The following is a 7,571-nucleotide window of genomic DNA, read 5'->3' on the forward strand; positions in this document are numbered from 1 at the left end:
AACTACTGAAGCACGCACTCTAGGTCCTGCGTACCACAACTACTGAAGCCCGCGTGCCTAGAGCCTGTTCTCCGCTGCAGAACAAGCCACCACAATGAGAAGCCCGCGCACCTTAACGAAGAGTAGCCCCGACTCGCCGCAACTAGAGAAAACCCATGCGCAGCAACGAAGACCCAACGCAGCCAAAAATAAAATAAATAAATAAATTTATATTAAAAAAAAGACACAAACAAGAGGCTTTGTCCCAAAATAGCCAATCATAACTGTAGTATAGACCATAGGTGTTCTGAGAATATCACTTTTCTTTCCTAGATGAGACATAGAAAAGCACAGATACATTTTGGAAGGAGAAGTAGAGAAGATAGAAAGATACGAAAGGGTTGCCATAGAAGGCAACTATGTGCTACACTCTGCTTGAGACACTCAAGAAGCCTACAACCTAGTTGTGGAAACGAGACACAGTACAAAACTGTGTGACCAGGAGCCTGGAGGCTGGGTTCTATAGGAAAGAGGTGGAGAGACCAGTAATGACTGGGAAGGGGAAGGAAGGTTTCTCAAAGGAGAGGAGACTGTCAGGACCTCAAGGGATGGATGAGATGCCATCCTTTCCTGGAACCTGGGATCCCCAGTTTTGTCAGTGACTTGCTGCATGATTTGAGCTGGCCTATTCATATCTATATCTCAGGTTCCACCTTACGGGGAGATAAAAGCCTGTCTGCTTTCAAGAGATGTTTAGGAGAAAATGCCTGGTGATGTGGAAAATTAAGAAAACCCTTTAAAATAAATAAATGAATGAATGAATAAATAAATAAACAAATAAAAACCCTTTATTGGGAACCCTCCTGCACTGTTGGCGGGAATATAAATTGGTGCAGCCACTATGGAAAACGGTATGGAGGTTCCTTAAAAAACTGAAAATAGAGTCACCATATGATCCACCAATCCCTGGGCATGTTATCTGGGAAAGACGAAAACTCTAATTCAAAAAGATACATGCACCCCAATGTTAATAGCAGCACTCTTCACAATAGCCAAGACATGGAAGCAACCTAAGTGTCCATCAACAGATGAATGGATAAAGAAGATGTGATGTATATGTATACAATGGAATATTACTCAGCCATAAAAAAGAACGTAAAATTGCCATTTGCAGCAACATGGATGGACCTAGAGTTTATCATACTGAATGAAATGAGTCAGACAGAGAAAGACAAATATTGTATGATATCACTTACATGTGGAATCTAAAAAACAATACAAATGAATTTATTTACAAAACAGAAACAGATTCACAGACATGGAAAACAAACTTATGGTTACCAAGGGGGAAAAGGGCGGAGGAGGGATAAATTAGGAGTATGGGATTAACAGATACACACTACTATACATAAAATAGATAAACAATAAGGATTTACTGTATAGCACAGGGAACTATATTCAATATCTTGTAATAACCTATAATGGAAAAGAATCTGGAAAAAATATATATGTATAACTGAATCACTTTGCTGTACACCAGAAACTAACACAATATTGTAAATCAACTACACTTCAGTTTTAAAACCCAGGAAAAAAAAAAAAAAGAAAATCCTTTATTTATATGATTAAAAGGAAAGGAGACATCATACACCTAATACCAGCACCTGCTCACCTTGTTCTCTAAATTCCTGGGAAGTCAGTAAAACAACCCTAGGCTTTGCTAGGGAACAGCAGCTTTTTTTCAGGGTGAGGCATCCTGCCAAGGCCTCCCAAGGAAGTCCCCTGCTTCTGGCGTACTGGTGGCAGTAAGAATGATAGAGTGCTTTTAGATCTGGGCTCAAGGCATAGCAGAGGGCCTTGCACATGCTAACTGATTGATGCTGAATGAATGAATGAATGATCTCCCAGCTGGCAATTCACAGTGTGAGATGCTTCCTTGGATACAAATTGCTTGGAATTCAACACACCCAGATATATTAAAACTGTAAGTAATGCCTAAGAATTTAACTGAAACATTTAATAGTTCAACGTAAACATATGCAAAATGTGTAGCAAATGTTTATATAAAGGATCTCGTTCTCGAAAATAGTATATTTAATGCTTCACAAGTTATATTAATGCCCTCTTTTTTTTTTTCAGGCTAAGGCCAAATTAATCTTTCAATAGCCAAACTTCAAAGATAACTCAGCCAACAGGCCATCAAAACAGCTTTATTTGTGCAACCTAAGGGGCCCTGGGAATGTGGGTCTCGGTAAAGGAACACACCTCATGTGTTAGGCTACCTCTCCGGAGTCCCCAGTCACTTAGGGTGTGACACACTAACCCCAAGATGAAGTGGAGTCAGCATTTTACTTTACTGAGATGGCAGATGGCTCAAGGACAGAGGCTTAATGAATGCAGGCGCACAAAGGGAGTGGAGCCAGATAAGGTCTGCGTGAGGGTTTCCAGTAGCCCTGGCTGAAAACACTGAGCTCTTTCTTCTCTAGATTAGCGCATCCACTTTATCACTCCACAGCTGGTAATCAGATTTAAATCATAGGAAGGAAAATCAATAATGCAAAGCTCTCCCCGCTCACCTATTTACACCACAGTCAGCTGACTTTGTGGCTGAGAACCAAAGTTCTACTTAAAGATCCTCAAATTTGACAAACCTTGTCTTTTTTTCGGCCGTGCCGCACAGCTTGTAGGATCTTAGTTACCCAACCAGGGATCGAACCCGTGCCCCCTGCAGTGGAAGTGTGGAGTCCTAACCACTGGACCTCCAGGGAAGTCCCTGACACACATTGTCTTAATTGCTTAAGATTCCACTAAACACAGGCTGCTCAGGAGAGCTACCTAGAGTACAGATCCTCTACAGATTCAGGCCAGTAAAGGATAATAATAACTTACATGTTTCTTCCCCCTTACCAGCCTTTGCCAGTGGGCTATAGGACCTCCAAAGTCTAACACATTCTTTTTATTGCAGTTAAATCATATATATATATATTATATATGTGATTTATATTATAATATAAATATATGATTTATATATATTTATATAATAATATATATAATTTTCCATTCTAATCATTTTAAGTATACAATTCAGGGGCATTAATTGCATTCACAGTCTTGTGCAACCATCACCACTATTAAATGTAGATTCGCTTGTCTGAGAGAAAGAAGAAATTAAGGATAATTTTAACATTATCCAAAAAATCCATCTTGATGGAACAAAGTTTCTCTTGCACGTTCTGTCAGTAAACTTCAGAGGTTGTTAGAGGGATGGAGGCATCCTTGGGGAGGATGACTCAAGGGGGAAGAAAAAAGGGGACACCAGTTATGGATGATCCGCAAGCTGACCCTGTCTGCTAAAGTTAGCGTATGCCCGGGTTGATGAAAAGGACTGACTCACTCGGAGAATGATAAATAACAGCAATCACAGGCATTTGTAGAGTATCGATTTCCCGAAGACTTCCACAAGTTTTTGTATGAATAATCTAATTTATAACCAAGCGGTTCCTGTGACGAGTCTGATGAATATCCTGTATGAGTCTCTGGTGTTCCTCACATCTCGTAGAAAAGGAAACTAAAGGGAGAAGGTACGAGGCTTCCTAAGCACCACATGGGATCTATACCAGATCTCCAGGACGCTGAAGGACGTCCAGGTCTCTGAAGGACGCTAGAACAAATGGTTCCAGATTGCAAGGGTGACCCATAGTTAAATCGTCAAATGCCTCCAATAGACCCTCAAATCCAGTTAAGTCTAAATAATTGTTGTTAATATAATTCTTGTTAACGTCATTGTAAATCTGAATGCAATCATCAAAAGAGTTCCTGAAAGAAATAATACACAGTGTAAAATGGTAATTTAATAACAATAAAGTAAACACACGTCTTGTTTACTATATGCCAGGTACTGTTGTAAGTGCTTTACATATATAGTTGTCCCTTGGCATCCACTGGGCATTAGTTCCAGGACCCCCGAGGATACCAAAAATCCATGAATACTCAAGTCCCTTATATAAAATGACTTAGTATTTGACTATAACCTATACACATCCTCATGGACACTTTGAATCTTCTCTAGATTATTTATAATACCAATACAATATAATTGCTATGTAAATAATTATAAATACAATGTAAATTCTATGCAAATAATTGCCAGTGTGTGGCAAATTCAAGTTGTACTATTTTATTTTTTGGAATTTCTAGAATTTTTAGAATATTTTTGACCTGCTATTGGTTGAATCCGTGGATGTGGAACCCACTAATAGGGGGGGCCGACTGTACCACCTCATTTAATCCTCAGATCTGCCCTCTGATGACGGTATTATTATTACCTCCATCTTTCAAAGGAGGAAACTGAGGCAGAGAAGGTACGTAGAAATGTCACACTGTTGATAAGGGAAAGAGCTGGGATTCAAAGTTTCTGTTGCACGTTCTGTCAGTAAACTTCAGAGGTTTGATCACAGAAGAGTAAACATGCACACAGTAAAATCAAACAGAATTCCAAATGACTGCCCTCAATTGGAGGTCTGGTTCCAAAATCTTAACCACCATTCTAGACTTCCTCTCATACTGCTAACAATAATCCAAAGTGATATTCCTGGAATATATCTACAAAAATTAGCAATGTTGGGGGAAGGAAAGGGGAAGTAAAACAGGCTTTTTTTTTTTTTATTTTACTCAAAAGGAAATCAATTTTGTTCTTGAATTTAATCATTTGAGGAAAAATACATTCAGATTTTAGAGAATTGGAAGGAACATGAGGGAATTTGGGGGTGATGGTAATGTATATCTTGATAGGAGCTACATGGGCATATGCATTTGTCAAAACTCAGTGGATGTACACTACAAATTTGTGCATTTCATGTAAATTTTACATCAAAAGAAAAAAACTGTAAGTAAATATTAAGGTCTGGTTAATCGTATTAGAGTACTGAAGTACTTTGGGGGAAGTATACAAATGTTTGTAATTTACTTTTAAATGCATCCAAAATTAAGATGGATTGATGGATGGATGGAGGGATAGCTTTTGCTATGTGTATGATAAAGCAAGTATAGTAGTGTGTTAATGGAACACTTGGTGAAGTATTCTCTGGGTACCCCATACTAATCACACCTTCCAACTCTCCCTCTAAAAATATAATCACCTTCTTGTGTTACTTTATGGTTTTATCACCCAAGTGGGCACAGTAGTTTAGTTTGCTCCCCTTTTAACTTGGCATATCCCCCTCCATCCCTTTCTTTCCCTTACAGTGTATCTGTTGAAGGACCTGGGCTGTTTAACCTGTGCAGTTTCCTCCAACCTGGACTACTATGACTGCTTGCTTAAGGTACATGTTGGCATATTCCTCTATCCTCTGTTTTTTCCTGCAAATTGGCCACCGGATCCAGAGTATTAATGAGACTCAGATTCCATCTCTTTGACAAGATTAAGTGGTGGTGTATTCTTTCACCAGGGTTTTTGTTTTCTTTTAATGTTGGCAGTTAGTGCTCAATGCCTAGGTTAATTAGTTCATTTGAGATAGTTGGAATGGTGATATTCTAATTCTATCACGTTGTTTTTATTTATTGGCTGGAATCATCTAATAAAAAGATACTTCCCCTTATTTACCATTTGGTTACCCATGTGTTTGCACAATTCATAAAGGAGAAACAAGATAAATAGTCGATTCTTTGTTTTTATTCACATAGTTTTCAAAATAATGAATTGGTTATCTATCATCCTCAGAAGGTGACCAATTAGTTTTCTTTTTAGATACTACTATGAAATCATGGATTTAAACATATTTCAACATTATTCTCACTAATAATGTGGAAGCCTCTTCAGAATGGCCCCTGAGCCTTTTGTCTGCCCCTATAGTAGTCTTTGATAGCCTTCTTGCCCCATTCTATGTCAAGATGCTCCAGTTCTTATTGTACATTTCCTACTCCAGATCTGGAATCAGCCATTTCTCCAAAAAGCCCTGGTTTCTTTTAGTGGAACATGGTATTTCAGGGCCATACTCTGGGCACTGGAGCTACTCATTGTTAATAGGGGATTGCACCCTTTCTTCCATACCAAGAATCCTAGTCTCAAGGATCCAGAGGGTGATAGAATTAGAATATCCCATCATTTACTCTGAGCTATAATAATTGTACAACAGTCTTGGAATAATAATAATACCATCACAAATTATGATTAGAGAAAACACTTTAAAAAATGTTTTTCGGGGACTTCCCTGGTGGTCCAATGGTTAAGACTTCACCTTCCAATGTAGGGGGAGCGGGTTCGATCCCTGCTTGGAGAGCTAAGATTCCACATGCCTTGGGGCCAAAACAACAAAACATAAAACAGAGGCAATATTGTAACAAATTCAATAAAGACTTTAAAAATGGTCCACATCAAAAAAATCTTGGAAAAAAAATGTTTTTCTTAGGCTAACCTCATTCTCTCCTCTTTTTTAATGGTTGTACTAGATCTGTGTTGACAGTTCATATAACCTTTAGATATTATAATCTCCCGCCTTCAACCCTCATTAAGTCCTAGTTCTACAAGCAACCATGTATTTCATGCTCACCGCCAGTTCTTGTGTCAGCGTCTCTCTAATCTTTGTGGTGGACTTGATCTCTAGTGGACACTTTAATAAGGGCCCATGAGAACAATATTCCCCGAGTTCTTGCATGTTGATCACAGCTGGTGTCAATCTTACTGGATATAAAACTTTTTGCTCAGATTTTGTTTCCTCGAGTATCTTAGTATATTATTCCACCTTCTGGCTTAAATGTTTGCTGTCAGAAAGTCTGGTAATACAGTGGGGAGGGGGGAAGGGCAATAAACAGGTGGGGGAGTGGGAGGTACAAACTATTGTGTGTAATATAAGCTCAAGGGTGCATTATACAACACAGGGAATATAGCCAATATTTTGTAACAACTATAAATGGAAAGTAACCTTCCATATAAAAGGTTTTATATAAAACCTTTGTATAAAAAAAAAAAAAAAACTTTGTATAAAAATTTTTTAAAAAATTAAGTCTGGTAATAATCTAATTTCCTTTCTTTCATAAGTCACATGCTATTTGTGCCTTAAAAGAAATCTTTTATTTTTCTTTAAAGTCCAGCAATTGTTCTAGAATGCGTCCTGGTATTTGCAGTTCTGGGTCAATGTAGCTCTTTCAATCTGTAGTTCAAAACATTCCAGAAAATATTTCAAGAAAGTTTTCTTGACTTTCAATTTTAACACTTGTTCTTTCCGTTTCTTTGGACTTCTTCCCCTCCCATTATCTGTATTTCTGACCTTTCTTATCTCCTACGTATCACTTCTCTCAAGTCCTTTTAATTTCTTTCTTCATTTCTTTTTTACTGTTAAATTATATTTCTTTTTACCTTCTACTATCTCTGTTCTACTGTTCCTTCTGGTCTGGTCTTCTTTTCTAAAATGATTTTTTTCCCTTCTATTTCTAGTTCTGTCTTGAAGTTTGTCACCTCATTTGTAAGTTTTTCTAAATCTGATGAATAAGGTTCTTTATGTCTTTTATAATTTTCTTAATCTCTTTTAGTTCTTCTGTAATAGTATATGACTATATTTAATGATATTTCCAGCATGCCTTCTGGCAAGCTCTCA

Source organism: Eschrichtius robustus, chromosome 12 (genome assembly GCF_028021215.1).
Source record: "Eschrichtius robustus isolate mEscRob2 chromosome 12, mEscRob2.pri, whole genome shotgun sequence".
NCBI classification, from domain to species: domain Eukaryota; kingdom Metazoa; phylum Chordata; class Mammalia; order Artiodactyla; family Eschrichtiidae; genus Eschrichtius; species Eschrichtius robustus.